The sequence below is a fragment of the Puntigrus tetrazona genome, chromosome 20, assembly GCF_018831695.1.
Source record: "Puntigrus tetrazona isolate hp1 chromosome 20, ASM1883169v1, whole genome shotgun sequence".
In the NCBI taxonomy this organism is placed as follows: Eukaryota; Metazoa; Chordata; class Actinopteri; order Cypriniformes; family Cyprinidae; genus Puntigrus; species Puntigrus tetrazona.
This window is the reverse complement of record NC_056718.1, coordinates 8,743,012-8,761,883: the sequence shown is the minus strand read 5'-3', so window position 1 is coordinate 8,761,883 and position 18,872 is coordinate 8,743,012. Positions and strand designations below refer to the sequence as shown.

The 18,872-nt window shown below is 37.5% G+C and overlaps 1 protein-coding gene across 1 annotated transcript in view; it reads right to left on the bottom strand.

Annotated features, from left to right (window-relative positions):
* dab1a (DAB adaptor protein 1a) overlaps positions 1-11,337 on the bottom strand; it is a 315,151-nt gene extending 303,814 nt beyond the window's left edge. The window contains 1 exon segment of the mRNA XM_043219597.1: positions 11,086-11,337. The gene's annotated coding sequence lies outside the window, so the exon portion shown is untranslated.
* Positions 11,338-18,872: the final 7,535 nt, after the last annotated feature.

The following is an 18,872-nucleotide window of genomic DNA, read 5'->3' as shown; positions in this document are numbered from 1 at the left end:
CCAAACGTTAAAAATGCTCTGGTTCTCTTAAAACTTTAGTGGCTGAGATTTGTCCGATAAAGTGCATCCATTCATGAATAAAATAAATAAATAAATAAGTACTCCACATGGTTCTAAGGGTTTAATAGGGGCCTTTCATTTCATTTCATTTTTAAAGATTATTGTATCAACACACCTTCACATACAGTACGATTTACTGATTTGCTCTGCAAAATTTCCCAGGTGAAAGAAAGCAGGACTGCATGTGTCAAAAAAATGAATGACACAGAAGTAATGACAGTGAAATAAACATCCAAAGCTATTTTGTCCGCTAGCAAATGATCCGACCCTAAGTAAGTGCTTTCGACCTTTTTTTATGGATCATTTGATAATACTGAAGTGAAGTGTTACTCATTCTAGTGGCGTCTACTCAGCCATTTTTTTATGTCTCACCTATTGTTAAGCTTCAGTTTTGCTTTGATGCAAAAGTACAAAGCTCCGCCCACACACAGGTTACCGCCTAACCAAGAGGCTTGCTATTGGTTGGCAGTCTGCACTAGAAAATGTGCCCTAGTTCATCAAACATGAACCTGATTCACATGGGGATATTTTTTGGTGTCGATTCCCATTGAAATTGCCTGGATTTTGCTTGAATTTTTTTTCCAAGCAGGGCTAATTGTGATTCACACCATGTCTGAATTATTTTTAAATTGCTTTATAAAATGCATACGGGCGAATTTATTACTCAGAAATTCTAATTCCAAACTGCTAGGTGCAATGGCAGTGGTTATGCCGTGTTTGTCCGTAAAGAAATGTGAATTTCCTCATTCTCCTTCCCTCTGCTCTCCTCTCTTCTGTTCTTTCTGCTGAAGGCAGAGGGAAAATTAAAAGCCAATATCACAGTCCATTTCACCAGCCTTCTGCTACTGCAGACAAAGCCACACATCAACTCTCTCTCCCTCCCACTATTACCTGCGCTCCCTCCATTTCTCTCTCATCCATCACACTCTCCTGTACCTTGGTAAATGGTGACGTCAAATCAGGAGAGATCCTCTTTTCCTCGTCTTTCTCTTCTCCTCCCCCTCGCTCACCCTCATCTCACTCTGGTTAATGGTGACGTCAAAGAGAGTGGCTGCCCCATCAGACGCTGCTTCTGTGTAGTCATTACTCATCTGTGCGTGTGCAGCAGTAGAGCTTCCCTTGACCCCAGCTTCTGTGTTTTTCCTCATCCTCTAACACTATTATGTTTTTAGGCTAAAAGGAAGGCGCTGGCTAAATAGAAACTGCTCAGATACAAATACCTAAATGAACCACATGCAGACTACTATACAAGGAAGTTTTAGTCCATTCAGACCCAAAAGGAATAGTGCAGAGTACATCTTTTACTCAAGCTCACATCATTTAAAACTCTCATGCTTTCACACAGTGGTCAGTTTTTTATTATTATCCATTTTAAAACACATGTAACAAGTTCTGAGAAAGCAATTAGTTGTCTTTACAGTATTCTTTCAAGTGCTGTTTAAAGTATGCATTACTTGCATGCAATTATGAATTTTTTTTCTTCGTTGTAATATTACAAGAGATGTATGGATAGAAGAGTATTATTATTTTCAGAATAAAATAAATTAATATTTTAATTATTATTATTTACAATTTAAGTGAGTTTCTACCTCACATTTACACCAAAAAAAATCTAAATTGCATTAGATCTAAATTGCATTAGATTGCATAAAATCTAAATTATTTAAAAGTAAAAAAATAAAATAAAATAAATAATAACTCCAACTTCACAGTGAATTTATGCCTCCCAAAAATAGGTTGTCCAAAAAAATAAAAATCATTAAGGTATGCAACTTTGGTACGTCATTCCGTGTATTTTATTTCTTAAGAAAGATAGTTACTGATGTTTGACAAGAATTGAACTACTACTGAATAAATTATCAGCGGCATACTGTAACAGTTACAAACCCAAAACACTTCTAAATTGGCCAGCAATATTCTGATTTGATAAAAAGACATAAAACACATTTTGTCCCTTTGCTTTTTTCTTCTTCTTTTTTTTTTAATCAAAAATTAATCAAGCTCTTGCAGAGTAAATGGCAACTGCATTCATGTGTGTGAGTGCATGGATGCATGGGATCTGTGAGTATATATGTGTGTGCGAAAGCAGATGAATCATTAAATGTTTAAAAGCATTTCTACAGTCTCTTTAAAGAGTTTGGAGTGGGTCACTCTCATTTTTCGTTTGCAGTCGATTTGTTACAAGCAGATGTCCTGTAGCGCCTCCTCCGCACCACCAGAGGGCTCCGTCACCTGAGTATTGAACATTCTTACCGAACTCCATTTCCCATCATGCCGCATACCTGGGGCTGATTGCACGACACACCTGCACCTCATTTGCGCACACATCTGTCGCAAACGCACAGCGTGAAGTCTTGATTTGCCCTGGCCATCAACGTCGACGTTCTTACCCGTGTTTGTTTTACTGTCGTGATCTCAAACTGTTTCTCTGGTTTCCTGATTGTTTGCTGACTGTCCTGACCTCAGATTGATTACTCAGACTCTGATTATTGCTGCCTGCCCTGATCTCTAGCCTGAATCTCGACTCTGATTTTGCCAAGCCTCTTGTACCCCGTCACACAGTGTTTTGACTTTGTTTTGCCTGACTATTCTAATAAAAGCTGCATATGCATCCAACCTCGTCTGACGTGCCGTCACACGATAACCCAGTATCTTCTCTGAAACCTTAAGGGCTTTCATTCTACACAAAAGCACGCATGAATTATAACTGATCAATGTGTGGTGAAAATTGCTTGGTTACATGGCAGTGAAAAACAAAAATGGCTGCACAGCGTAAGATTAGTGTGACTGATTAAAATGTTGTCTCTACATAAAAAGGTCAGGACAGCTAAAAATCCATCTAAAAAGAAATGAGAAAACGGTCTAAACAGATTCAGAATTAGAAGTATTGGAGAAACCGAAACAGCTAGGATCACAGTCAAGAGGTTAACGCTGTTAGCATTCAATAATATTATAAAAGCTGTGTTAGGAGAAGAAAGCAAACAGTGGAAAAACCGCTTGAGAAAAAGACTTTGGTCATCATTTCAGCATGAACAATACAAAAAGCAACATGGATTTGTGTAAAAAAAAAAAATCATTTAAAATAAAATATACATCCGTTCATTCACTATTCATAACCTGAAACATAAGCAACACCCTCAATGATCTGTTCTCTGATAATACAAATGTAACACAAGTGAAAAGCAATCCACTGCAGAAGCATAGTGTTTACCTTACCTGATCAAAAGCAACATCTATGAAGTTTGCATCCCTTTATCCCACGGAAAAGAGGTCAACACAGTATACACACATCAACATGCAGGAAAAACAAATCCTTTAGAACTCATTCTGTTTGAAGATATAATCAAAGACATGTAATTATGCATTGCAGCATGTGGTAATCAGCTGCTACTTGACATCCAGTGGATGGCATCACACTAGCAGCACAGACTTTAGAACTTTGTTTGTCTGTGGGATTGTGTAACCCAGTTACAGCCTATAGAGGTTATAGTCGCTTTTTTAGAAAGTTCAAAAGAATAGCATTTTTTGAAATAGACATTACGCATAACATTTTAACACCTTACTGTGAGTAGTGACCAATTCATGCTGAATAAAAGTATTAATTGCTTTTAGAAAACAAAAAATCATGTTGACTTTCGGCACCAAAACTTTTGGGGCGAAATCTGATTTCAACCTCTAGAATGCGTTTGGTGCCAATTTAAAACATTTTAGTTAGTAATGTGTTTTTGAAAAAAGTCAAACACTGACATGAGACTAAGCCCATAATAATAAACAAAGGGGTCATCAGTTGATCAAGTTGATATGATTCTTTAGGGTCTTATTGAAAAAGCTATACCACAGTCTTTGGTTAAAATTTCTTCACACTGTCAAAATCAGTTCCTTCCTAGTCCATGAGTGGACTGATGACAGCTCACTCAGGGCGGGGCTAAGGTAAGACCACCTTGTCAATCAACTATCATGGGAGGGGCCTGTGCAGAACTATGTCATTCTGACACGGATCTCAGAACATCTTGATTTGAGAAAGGGGGTTATAAAACAGGGATTAAAAAAAAAAAACACTGGGTGGACTTTTAGTATTATAGGGTGGACACACTTCCAACACACATTTATGTTCAAACAAGTATATAAATATATTTTGCAATGTAGATATCACCCATGATGTTTCACTTCACATGACCTCAATGGGTTTTACAGTAGTGCATGATTTGTAAACGAACACATTTTGACAATTGTATCACACAACAAGCTCCATACGCATGGCTTTTCTGATGTAGTAAACTTGCTCGGTAATACAACTGGTAAAGCATTGAATTTGCAATATGGATCCCTCGGGTATGAATCCATTGAAACGAGTCACGATGAAAGAGCTCATAGAAGCATGCTAAAATAGCACAGTGGCTTCAGTACTCACTAGACATTTCATTTTGCAGAAATGTCGCCACAGGCACGTTTTTTTTTTTATCCAATGAGCCCGGTTTGGCTAATCTTCCTCCACACCGACTTACACAATGCCTTCAACAGCACTACATGTTTCAGGCTGAGTGGTCATTTTTCGATAGTACTCTGCATATTTGCCTGCTCTGAAAGCAATTCATAAAGTTATAACATCTCAAAGCTGTAAACACTGCGCCCGTTTACTGCAGTACACAGATTTCACTGAACGCTTTTACACTCATTGATATTTCAGACCACGGTCAGCGGCTGGAAATGACGCAGACAAAAGCAAATTAGTGAGAGTGGTGAGACATGTGGAGATTGACAACACTAGCCACCCATTTCCAATTTCACACACTGCACACACACCATTGCCACCTATTTCAGCTCTCATCATCTCTTACACACACACACACTAATCTTTGCCTAGGGCTCCTGTGAAGCATTCCAAGGAGCTCTTGTTGTGCACCTCAGCTTTCTCAAGGGACTCACCTAAATCCAGCAGAGAGCATCTATCATGTTTCTTACCTGCTTCTGTGTGTGTGACGCACACAATGAAACCAGTGGCATCTGTCCAAATATCCCTCTGGAAAATTAAGCCTTTTTCAACTCCGATGCATAGTGCTGTGCGACATTGTGAAGTCACTTTAAACAGTGTAAAGCTTGTGGAGATGTGCAACTGTAAGGCAGTGATCATGGATGCCCTTCAGGTGCTCTGAAAGGACACCCTGCTCTCTGGTGTTTCACTGCAGCTGATAGTGAAGCAGGAGAATAGAAAAGGTGATGACTTCAATCAGGTAATTAACATCTGAGCACAGAAAGAGACAAGGCAAAGGCAAGCGCTGCAGAGACCTGCTAAACCCAGCCTGGTGAAAGGTACTCTGGAGGGTGGATGAAGCAAGTGTCCTTGCATCCTATTCCGAAGTGTAAATGAGACAAACTATTACAAGTATGAAGTCAAGAGCCCTAGCGTAAGAGGGGGGTATAAAAGAGGAAAAGAAGTGACTACATGAGAGGGAGAAGCCTATATATGACCTGCAGCATTTATATTTAAGAAAAAGGGGCTAAACGTGAAAGGGTGGAGTCTATATGATAGGAAGATTATATGGCAAATGGGCCATATTTCACTGCCTTGCAACAACATAACATTTCTTATTACACTCAACTTGCTGTCTCACTAGCTTCTCTCATTTTTACTGTGGGAAATTTCAGAAAAACTATTGCATTTAATTGCATTGAATGTGTTTTTGTAGCGTACTTCAAATCATAAAAGTATTTTTTGTTATTGCAGATAATATAATATTAAAGAAATAAAAGTCCACTTAGAGATTCCACGTCTATTTCCACTTTGCAATAATGGCAAATTAAAGTTTTACTTTAAAGTATGTTTTAAATCATTATGTTTTAATAATCCTTCACAGAAAGCACTCAGTTATGATTTTAAATGTAGGGCGTTGTTCAATATTGCAACTTAATATGCACTACAAACAAAGCACTCTAAAGTTCAAGTAATTGCATTTGATATAAATTAAACTACAAAACAATTTTCATTTAACTCAAATTAACATATAATCGAGTTTCCAAAACCTCAAACTCAACGTGTAAAGCATTTTGTTTCCACAATCTATGCTCTTTTTAAAAGTATGCTAAGAATTTCTTTTTTATCAAAAACGATTTCTGTGATGCAGCTAAAAAAAACTAAACATTGTAATGGTGGTATAATGATATAAGGACACAAAAGAATTGAACGGTAGATGCTTTGGCACACGCAGACATACAGACGGATTCTCAGTCTTACATACACACAAGGCCATCGTGGCCCACTTAAGGCCAGACTGAGAGTTAACACAATTAGACTTAGGCTAATGGAATCTAGGCAGGCCAGAGATAAATGTGACTTCATTAGCACAAGCCTAGAGAGACTGTCAGTGCAAATCGCTGATGAAGAAATGTGGTTTCCTTCTTTTGCTTCCTCTCGTATACTCCTTCACACACTATCTGTCATTCCCGAGCATGTGTTTAAAGTCTGGCCTTGGGATAGGAGAAAAGAGCGATGGAGGAAGGCAAGCGAATGAAAAGAAAGGTAAGGAAAGGACATACGGACAGATAGGCTGGTTTTCATGGCTTGTAGCTGTATTAAATATATTTAAAAATCCCTAGAGACAAAAAGTGGGCAGCCATATTGGATTGAGTGCTTTCTGTTTTGAACAATGCCTGGCAAAAAAAAAAAAAAAAAAAAAAAAAAAAAAAACACATGCAAAGGGCCACTCACATAATGACCTGGTGGGAGACAAAATCTATCACAGAAAGCTTTTACTTACACACACAAATAACACACTTACTAAAGAGTGTGTGTGTGTGTGTGTGTGTGTGTGTGTGTGTGTGTGTGTGTGTGTGTGTGTGTGTGAGTGTGTGTCTTAGGGGAGGAAAACATTTAAAACTCAGGAAATGGATAGCCATTCCACGGCTCACAGGCCATTTAATGATTGAAAGAGATTTGTGAGAGGTTCAAACCAGAAAATTTGATTCTGGTCTGGCTGGTTGTGGCTGGACATGATTTGATTTCATGCCTTCATTCATTGGTTACAGCCATTTTGAAAGTGCGCATATCCACTTAGCTGTGCATAGCCACAGCTATAGCATAGAGGATGAAATGTGTATGTTGGTCACTAAAGCCAAAACATTCTTCTAAACTAAAACAATACTGATTTTAACACATTATTTAGAGTTTCGCAACATTGTCATGGATTAAGAGAACCAGTATTGATGGTTAAATTTAAAGATCGATATTTTAGTGTATGCTGCTTTCAGCTTGTGAATGAATAAAACTTCACAAAGCATTATTTTTCACATGCATCCACCTTCCATCCAATAACTGCAGTGATTTGAACTTTTGTACTGAAAGTCTCAGATTTCAAAGTAAAATTTTATCACTAAATTCAAACAATGAATGCCATTTTTATGTGGCATGGAAGATTACTGCTGCTGCCTCATTTCAAGTAGCATATGAATCGATCATCTCTTGTAACTACTAGTTCTAGATAATATAATATAATAACAAAATAAATGAATAATAATAGAGAACAGTACATTGAAAGAAACAGTACAGTACTGTTATGTATCATGCGTCATGTAATGACTCAGTGTTTAACCCACAGAAAGATGCCAACAAAACAGCTCCAAAAGAACTGATACTGCACCAAATCAAGAGCTTACGAATCTGAGTTTTTATCAAAACAAGTCATGAAATCCAATCCTTAGCCTGTAGACTTTGATTTCTTAAACTCAAACTGTAATTCTTGTTTTGAGAGATAACTACACATAAAATTCCTCGAAACAGTTTCAGTTAAAAATACCACAGCAAACCACTAAGTACTGCAATATAAAACAAAAATATATAGTATAAAAACTATATATAATCTATAAAATAAAAACTACATAAAAATTATATATATATATATATATATATATATATATATATATATATATAGATAGATAGATAGATAGATACATAGATAGATACATAGATAGATACATAGATAGATACATAGGGATTTTTGGTATTTTAGATTTATATATGATCAGACACTTGCACTTAAAATGGTATAGTTATAACAACATTTTTTTTAACCATTGAATGGCGGAGGTCTATTTTAGAAGCAGTAAATGCATGTTTTCATCAATTTACAGGTTATAAATTTTACTGTAGCTATATAGGAGCTCAGATTTGTTGTTTAATAAATTTGTCCAAAATCTTGTTACATAAAAAGGTGAACCACTGTGCACAGGATATTTAAAACATAGAAACGTATTTGGCTACAACCAGACTGCAAATGCTAACTCATCTCTGCTCTTCAAAAACACACACACACACACACACACACACACACACACAAAACTGTTTTTATAGACATAGTGTTTCTTGAATAAAGAAAATGCTGAGATAACTGTATCAGTTTATTATTTATCTTTGAATTGCAAACAAGCAGAGATCCATATCCAGACTGTGCGTGAAGCATCTCAATGCATGCTGCAGTGGAATTACAAGGCCGTTGACAGTTTGTGATCCAATTGAGTAACAAGGTTTAGTCCCAAGCTCTTCTGAATGCTTTTCATTGGGTAAATATTTGCAAAACTCACAAACAGACATAAGGCTGATTTAAAAATTATCACAAAATCTAATAGATATAGGAAGTTATTATTATTTTTCTTTATTTTACAGCACACCTGACGACCTGCCACGATATGGTGGTTGGGAAAAATTGCCCTAGACAAGGAAATGCTTAAAGTCTGCAATCTGAGAGCATCGTCCCATCTAAGACCTATTTCCAGTATAACTCTGAACACATTACACAGCAACAAACCACTTCCATTTACTTTACTTTAAATTGAGTTGACCTTAAAGGCTGCATACAAAACAAAGAAAAAAATCAATGTAGAACGATTCATAAACAATGACTCCAATGAGCCAGATGAGATTCAGTTTGAATCAGTCTGCCACTCTGCCCTGTAAAATGTAAAACATTAGAAGACAATTCCTTTTATTTGCATCAAAATGGACTGCGATATACCGAAATTAAACAAATCCAAATGAAAGCATCAAAGAATCAAATTGAATATGTACCAATATCCAGTCCTAACCAACCAACTGCATCCCTTTCAACACCATTTGAAGAGAAAACACAATCTCAAACTACAATCAGCTCGGTTTTAAATCACCTCATTCGACTGGCTGTGCAGTTTTCTGTGCTAGTCGTCTGTACGAAGATCATAAATCAGTTTTTACAGTGCGCTTTGTGGCCAAATTCAGTAATATCATAAAAAGCATTTAGTTAGCTGTGAGAAGGCTCCTGCAGTCACGTTGTGGCGTAGAAAGATTGACAAGCATGTTGTTTGGGACCAAGGCCTTGGTTTCTGCTGACTCATTGAGATGTCATATTGAAATGTGGTTGCCTTGACAATGTAAAAGAGATTCCATGCATGAGAATAGATCATCGGCAGAGCAAACACACAAGATCGTCCACATGACACTTTGCCCACTTTAATTAGTTTCTCTTCCTCTGCATAGTCTAGCAGTATTACCGTTTCCTCCTCCTCGGCTCCGTTCGTGACCTTGTGGAGGATATTGGACTCTGAATATTTACAATCTGTCTTCATAAATTGCGTTATGTGTGCATTTGGATTGGTGTATTGTGGCGCACAGTGCCTGCTGCATCAGCTGACAGACAGCAGCAAGAGCTACAACAGAAACTAATTGATGTGTCTGAGACACACACTGATACAAAAACCATGTTGAGTGTAGCCAACCATGTCCCATTTCAACAAAGCATGTAAGAGGAATCAATCAGCTGGGAGCGATGCCATTACACACATGCAGGAGGGCATTTATACACAGGCACCTCAGCACTACCTCGCAGCAGAAGGAACAACTGCTAGAGTTTACTTTTTTCTGACCTTGTGTATCCTAATTGCTTTTTGCATTTCAGATTCATAACCTCGTTCTCATTACCCAACAACCCATCTGTCTTCCATTAAACTGAAGGAGACAGAGCAAGAGAGAGAGACAATTGCAGAATTGGCTATGTGTGCGTATACTGTAGGTCTGAGCATTTTTGTGTGCGAGTCTTAAGTGCATTTTGGTGCTTAATGCAACATGCATTAACACAACAATCTAGATCTGATCTGACAATGTTTAAATAAAACAAACTTCCACGCAGACTTCTTTTGTTTTGCATTCAAGTTTATCTATATCATCCCAAAATATACGGAAAGTCATATATACACTTTTTACCATAACCAAACATTGTAAATACACATGCTTTATTTTAGTTCTAACTAAAAAAAGGTCTTTGGAAAAGTAGATTCTGATTTGTTGATTTTGCAGCCAGATATATTTATATAACAACTACTGTTGATTTAAAAATAAATCAATAAAAATCACGTTTTTCAAATCTCAAACATAAAAAGTCTACAAAATCTCCCGATTGTTTACAAAAAAAGTAAAACGCACACTGTCATAACAGTAAGAATAATTATAATAGTCGTTTTAAAAATGGTTGCAATAAAAATAGCCATAAAAATAAATGCAACCGTAATTACATTCATTAAAAACAATAATAATAATAATAACAACATTATTTTAAAAAGTGTGTAATTATTACAATTGTTAGCAGTAGTATTAGTAGTGTATTTAAATAAGTATAGGCTTAATTAGCTAATTAGATGTAATGTGATATCCTCCTAGGACTGTTGAAGGGTCAAACAATATAGTTGATTTCAGATTTTTCTATTTATGGGTACATTTATTGCACTTAAATGTAGGCAAAACCTGTCTCTCTCTCACACACGCACACATTCTGAACCCTATACGCCCACTCCGAGCTAAAAGCCCTGACACAGTGCCTGCAGTGTACCCACAAAACTCAGACTTAATACAACCTCTTAGACTTAATCTTACCACCATACATAAGTTCAAGCGATTACTCCATTTTGGACATGTCCCATGTCATTCACAAATACACCCATTGCCAAATGCCCCATGTGACCCCACCCCCCTTAAAAAAAAAAAAAAAAAAAGTAAAGATTCTCTACCTTCGCCCCTAGTGCAGTCCAGCCAAGCGCGCCTCCTCTCTCAGAGTTCCTTTTCACACCTGAAGAGTCTTTTTCCTCCTCGGTGCTCGTAAAAACAAAGCGAGGAACCCAGGAAGGTTAGCAGAAACCTCTAGCTTTCTTCGCCTCTCTCTGCTGTAGTATTTGTGACTATCCCAGCATCAGATAGGAATCCTCTCCTGCAGCAGTATCAGCAGCAGCAGCAGTCGACCGGCTCACCAGCTCATCGAGGGTGACTACAGGACTACTGCAGGAACAGCAGCATCACTCTCTCTCACACACACACACACACACACACCCCTCTCTGCACACACACGCACCAGGCCACATTACTCCTGCCTTCACTCCACTCTACCTTATTCTGTCGAATAGCAGCACCACTTTATTTTTTTTTCTTTTTACAGTGGCTCCTCTATTCAGTCTCATCCAGCTTACCTCATGTTCCAGCAGTATCCCTGATGCATGGGCTTTACCCCTCCTGGGACTTCCAGAAATACTGTTTGTCTGGTCCAGAGAGCACGTCTCAGCACAGGAAGACATTTCGGAGAATTGTCTGTTGGGAAATATGGATTAAACATGACTCAGTTATTTTCACATGCTCTGCTGTAACGCATTCATTTACTATGAAATGTCGACTGGAGAGACGTTGGCTGCATTTACATGAACATTAATGTTCTGATATTAATAATGTCATTTACTGTGCCGATTAAACTCTGGATTAAGCCAATATCCTGTGTTTTTCTTTTTTTTTTTTCTTTTTTTTTATCTGAGTAAAACATTCAGAATATTTACCACTGCTGTGCATGTCTTTGAAAAGTCTAGTTGGAGAAACAATTTTTGAGGGCATTTGTTTTTAACATTTTACAAACAAGTGCAAACAATAATTACTTGCATATTTTTCTGATACTGTGTTTAATCCAAGTACCCCTATTATGAGTTATGAAAGTATCCCACAACAGGTTGACATGCATGCAAGGTCAATCTTCCGTTTTCTTAAAATATGCAGGTATTTTTACCCTGTTTGTTCAACGACTCCCAAACAATTAGTTTTTTCAAACCCCTCCTTTGTGGGCAATATAATGTCTCATTTTGACATCAGCGTGAAACGGCTTGAGACCATTGATCTATATATATGACCAGATCGCTCATTGCGTTATAAACTGCGGACAGGCGGTGAAGCCACCGGAAGTGTTCGATACGCCGTCCTACTACTCCCTACCGGCAGAGACGAGGGCGGACTGGCCATCGATCGGAAGCACCGGGAGAATTCCCGGTGGCCTGGCAGCCACTATGTTGTTTTTGTTGCCTGCCGAATGGTGATTATTTCCAAATTCGCCATTGAATAATAAAATGCTAATAAATCATGATCGGTTAGTCTCGACTGGCAACGCTGATTCGCCTCGCGCACATATCTTGCGTCCGCCAAAAGGATAGAGCCCAAATGCAGCACTATTCAGATTGATTAATGGACTACTGAAGTTTTTAATTAAAAAAAAAAAAAAAAAAAAAAATCATATACAGCTAGGATGGCTTCTGGGTAAATAAAATATGGGGTAATTTTCATTTTTGGGTGAACTATTCTTTCTGTGGTGTTGTCTCTCATGCTGTATGACTGACATGTCTGTAACAGCCATGACAAAAATCAATACAGAAATACACACATATACACATTAAATGAAAATAAATTCTCTTGTGCTTCAGCAGATTCAGTATGTTTGTGTTTAGCTCTAAGAAATCCATTTACATTTATTAAAACAGATGGATATACTGTAAAAATACTGGCGCAGGAAAACATCTGGTCTGGCTAAGGGTGTTTTGAGGTGAACAAAATTGTAATTTCTGGACTATAAAGTCATTTTGCGTGATTAAATTGTTTATCCAAACCAAAGAGCAAGAGGGGGTGGCGAGAGGGTGCAATATTAACACCATGTTCATCAAAACGTGAAAGAAGAATCTTAAAGCAGACGAGCAAAGGAAAAACGTTTCAGAGGACACAACCCAGTTGAAGTTCATTAGACCTATCGAGCTGGAACATTAGCCTGATTAAACGATTGCTGTTTTAGGGACTCTTAACCAAAGCAAATAAGAGAGAGGCGCGCATCTGGAACCTGCCAAAACAAATCGCTCGAGCGCCGCAGCGTCCGGTGCTTCATTAGCGAAGGATGATGAGCACGTTTAACCTGAGTTCGGAAGGAGGGGTGTTCACGTATGCCCAGACTCAGAGGTAATTACATTTCCATTCAGTGTGGCCTTTCACAGATTCCATTTTGCTTATCAAATATGTCCAAACCCGATCTGAGATCAGATTGGGATTCATAAAAGCTTATTAATTACAGCAGGCAAGAAGAACGACAGAGCTGGGGTAATTGAAAAAGGCTCCGTAAGGTGTCTATGCGTCCATAATAAGTGAGGAGTAAGAAACCACACACACACACCCCTCCTGGAGAGAGTGTGCATTTGGATGTGACTTTAGACCGTTTTGGCTCTGGTATTAGCTTTGTGTTCCTGGACTAATTAAGTCTTCCACACCCACTGAAACTTTAGCATTTGATGTTATACATTAGTGTCATTAGGTCAGGCTGGTTTCTGATGGTTTTAGATTTGTGGACAATGTTTTACAGCAGAAGAACCTATCTGGTTAAAGAAATATATTTGTAAAATGACAATTTTTTTACAAATTATCGTGTGGTAATGACATCAGACATTGCAGCATTGTGTTATGTTTTATGTTATATGTTAAAAAAACTTGTTGACTTTAGCTATATTTGTTGCATTATATGCCACTGGTAGTGGTTTGAAAATGGTAGCAGTTCGTTTTTTCTTCAATATTTGCATGCATGTAACTCAAAAAGCATTAAAGCATTAATGACCTTTTAGATTTTGGCTCTTGACAAACTTTTCTTTTGGCATCTTCATTTTTAAGCCCATGTATGGTTCAGACGCAGAGACGCTGGAACCTCAATATGCCCCCAGTTGTTAAACTGTAAACATATTTAGTGGCCAAAAACCGAATGTGGTTCACTTTGCATTAAACATACTTTTCTCTTAAAAAGGAATGTCTAAAGAACAAATAATGTTGAAGTGTGCAACCAATCCAGTCTTGGTATTTCCTCGATTTCCTGTTTCAGCATACCAAGACATTTTGAACAATTTCATGCTCCCAACTTTGTGGGAACAGTTTGGAGCTGGCACCTTCCTCTTCCAATATGACTGTGGACCAGTGCACAAAGCAAAGTCCATAAAGACATGGATGACAGAGTCTGGTGTGGATGAACTTGACTGGTCTGCACAGTCCTGACCTCAACCCGACAGAACACCTTTGGGATGAATTACAGCGGAGACTGAGAGCCAGGCCTTCTCGTCCAACATCAGTGTGTGACCTCACAAACACGCTTCTGGAAGAACGGTCAAAATTCCCATAAACACACTCCTAAAGCTCACGGATAGCCTTCCCAGAAGAGTTGAAGCTGTTATAGTCGCATGAACACTATGGATTAGGAATGGGATGTCATTTAAGCTCATATGTGAGCTCAAGGCAGGTGAGCAAATATTTTTGGCTATATAGTGTAACTGAGTGCAATAAATATTATTTTTCCAAAATTTGCTTTCCTATAACTAAATAAATTAATTTTAGAAAATGATAGATTTAGATTCTGTTTCTTAATAATTTTCATTCTCAATTTCCTTCATTCTCAAGGCCCTTCTTAATTCAGTCCCAGGGATATGGTAACTTTAATGCAGCACCATGTTTGTTGAATAATATAAATTTGGTTGGTTTCACCATATGTTCATCTTTCTTTAAAAAAAGGAAAAATAGAGCCAGGGAGCTTCTTGAGGTGACACAGCATGACCCTTTAGCCTTTGCGGCTCTTGCATCCCCATAAAGAATGTTCAATAGTGCTTACACAGACACAGCCACTGTGGTATTGAATTATGGCAGATGAATGAGCAGATAGCACAATGTGAACCTCTACTAGCACTTAACAAAGGCTAGTGATGTATGGGAGGTTGTCAGGATGCCATGTTTCTGTAAAAAAAAAAACACTGCAGTTTCAAGTATCAGGCAGAGTAGTCAGCTGTAACCTGAGGAAGTCGATTTTGTTGTCTTGTGGAGGTTGACACTTAGAACAGCTAGCTAAAGCTGATCAATTAGGATTAGCTTTTAGCTTAGCACATTTTCTGGTTACTTTGCTTGCATCTCTAGTGTTATCATCTCACTTGGGCAACAAACTCGCACAATGCTGGATGCTTAAATGTGTTTTTAGGAGTAAAGACCCATTCACACCAAGGATGATAACTATTCACTCTACGATTCACTCAACTCACAATACGATATGATTCATGATAATGATATCACAATGTGATTTTCCTACGATTTTTTGAGAAATTGAGAAATAAAAAATTCTTTAAAAAGGTGTCATTTTATTACTGCTTGTACAAAATCTTTCACATAGCTCTGTAGAATATGTCACAAAAACAAGCCCTAAATCAAATTAGACTAACACAAAATGCTAAGGCTTTGCATGAGCTATTTCCATTTAACATTAGAGGCATCACACATAGAAATGTGCAAGAGTTTACCAAAGTTGTATACACAGCAAAATGCAAAAATCGCACGTGCTTCCAGTTTCGCGCAGCTGTATGCGTAAGAATAAAAGTACAGCGTGACCATGGCTTCAGTCACTTATATTGTTACTCAGCACTCAAGTGAAAAGAAAAGTCAAGGATTGACAGCGTAAAAGAGTTTGTTGGTGTGGCAAAGCAGCTAAAGCTTTGAGCAAGTAATTGAAAGGTTGAACACCATAACCCCAGGTTTCCCAAACATTATAGAAAATAACAAGTTTACTGAAACCTTACATGCACATCCACACAAAGAGACCAAGAGACGTTTGGCGACAGGTTTACACAGTCATAAACAGCTAAAGTATCAATTAAAAAAATGTAACTTGTATAACTACTTGTCCCAACCACTTTTGAGAGGGACAATCCTGTCCAACTTCTCTAAACCCATTTGTCACTTCATAAATAAACATATTGCTTTTGTCACTATTCTAGTGAAGGCAAAACCTGCTGCAGCCATCAGAACTGAGGAATCCTGGCTCACATCTGAGTTCAATAACTACAGACCAATCTCTCCCTCTCTTGGCCAACCTTACAAAAGAGTTACCGCCTGCCAGCTGCAGTCACACCTACTTTCTAATAACCTTGACAAGACGTTTCAGTTTTTGTCCATTCCACAATAATCAGACAGAGTCATTAATGATCCTCTTGTCTCTCTTTAGTATTGTTATTTAGCTCAATCCGAGTACGGGTTTTGGCACAGTCTGTCCTGTCATACTCTTTTCTCAACTCTTAGCTATTTGTATGACTGGCTCTTCCTTTTCTTACCTCGCTGACAGACGATTTATCATCTCTCCAGAAACACAAATCCTTCAGCACAGCCCTCACTCAAGGTGTCCCCCTCCGTCAGGCCTCTCCTCTTCCTAATCAACAATCATCCACTTGGTCAAATCAACTGTTGTTGTCTCGTCTATCGCTGTTATAGCGCATGATGACATGCAGATTTATATTACTCAAGTCCAACTGCGACTGATGAATTTTTTGTAAAACAGTCCTGTTGGGTATTGCATTTGACCATCTATCACTTCTGTTCTTCCATAATATCTGCACTTTTCTGTGTAAATGATTTATCCTCCACCATCAAACGTCAAGTCTTATGTGTCGCGCCTGCTCAAAGTGTCGCGTTATCACTGCACTCCAACTCCATTCTAGGCTTTCCCATTTCTTTTTCATTTCTCTTGCAAAAACATCAAAACATCTCAGTGTGAATGATCATTTTTCTTGGATTTTGAATGCAACTAATACGACAATCAATCAACCAATCAAATGTTTAATAAACTGAAATTTTCATTTTGATAATGAATTAAATAATTTTCAATTAATTAATATAAATATATCAATTACTTACATTTCCTAATTGAAATACGGTCTGTAAAACTGGAACATAAAATTTTAATAATAAATCTTTAAGAATGAGAGAGAAACGATACTGTTAGTTTATTTGTTATTTTTCATGTTTAAAAAATGCTGTTCTTTTTTTGTTCATTTTAGCATGCTTCCTAATGATACCTCATTGTAAACCCTTTAATTCATTTTTTTTATTATTTGTATTATTTTTTAGTAATTAACTGCACTTAGCACTACGTGGTCAATCATGCAAAGAGACAGCAACTAACTGTTGAAAGCAGACATTAAATATGACAATTACAACATCTGACTATGAAGTACTAACCAAAAAGTAGATGATCAACTCAAGGCTTGATCGACACAAAGAAAAAGAAAGATTACGATCAATGAGAATCGGCATGAAATTCTGTTTGAGAATTCACAGTTGGAAATTTTTATGCGCACAGTTGAGAGAAACAGCGATCCTGTCTTTGTTTAGAATTTTTTCCTTGGAGAACGGACAGGTGGCAACTAGTTCAGAGCCTCAGGGAATTTTCAGACTTATGACCGAATGCCGGACACGCAGATGTCAGAGATGAAGGTGAGATCACAGCCAATGAAAGTAAGGCTGAGCGCACAATACTGTTCAGGTTTGTGCTCTTCAGAACTGTAGCGTTGCCCAACCAGACCGACTGCTGTCTGCAGGACAGCCACTGGTCAATAACTGTAACGTCACATAACCGTAAACATTTGATGACATTTGATCACCATCAAACCAGAAGCTTAGAATCAGCTTTCATGCAACCCAGAGAGATGCATTGCCGCGGGCTAACCGTCATTCACACAACAACAAAAATATGTCAAAGACACCCAAGTGATCACATAAACACTTTGATGAAAGTTTATACATATGGTTGTTACTCGCATATGCCCAAATCACCTCTAAAGAAAAAAGGGAACAATGTGCATCAGGGTCTCTGTGCATTTGTGTGCGTGGGTCAGACCAGAAGCACACATTTTTAGGAATGGGTCTGTCATGGCAAAGCGGCTGAGGGTTTTTGGGAGGTTAAATGGAGTCAGCCATTTCTGCTGATGAGGGCCAAACTGAAAGCCTGCAGCTTCCCTTAAACACAGAGCATGTGTAAAGGGAAAAAAAGAGAATAACAAATACGCTCTTTTTACTGGGAGCTACAGGCAATATTTTCCTCAGCAGATGAAATTAAATTATGCTGGCGCGTTCGGTAAAAGCTATGCTCTAGGAACAGTGATTCTGACAATATTTCACACAAATGTGGTTTCACTCATTTTCATTTCAAATAGATGCATCTATACAAGGAACTTTGTCTATTCAAGCTGACAAGATTTTGAACGCACCTTCTGATAAAAACAAAATGAATACATTTGTATCGTAATAATGCAATTATAATATTAATTTAATAAAAGGTTGATATAATTAATCTCATTCTCTTTCTCTTTTTTATTTACATAATGTGTATATTTACTATAAACACGTGTAAATATTTCAAAAATATTTACACATATACATTTATATATTTATATTATTTTTTAAATATTATATATAAATCTATAACATATAAACAGCATATTCTTCTATAATATATGCATGCACGTGTTTGTATATACATGTAATACACATATACACAGTACACACAAACGTTTTGACAGCACTACATGGATGCAAGATTAATTTAAAGGGATAGTTCACCAAAAAATCTGTCAACAGAGCTTTCTGACCCTTTCTGAATACTTTTTGTTTGTAAAATATCTAAAAACAATGCCACGTGCATGCATGGTAATCTCAT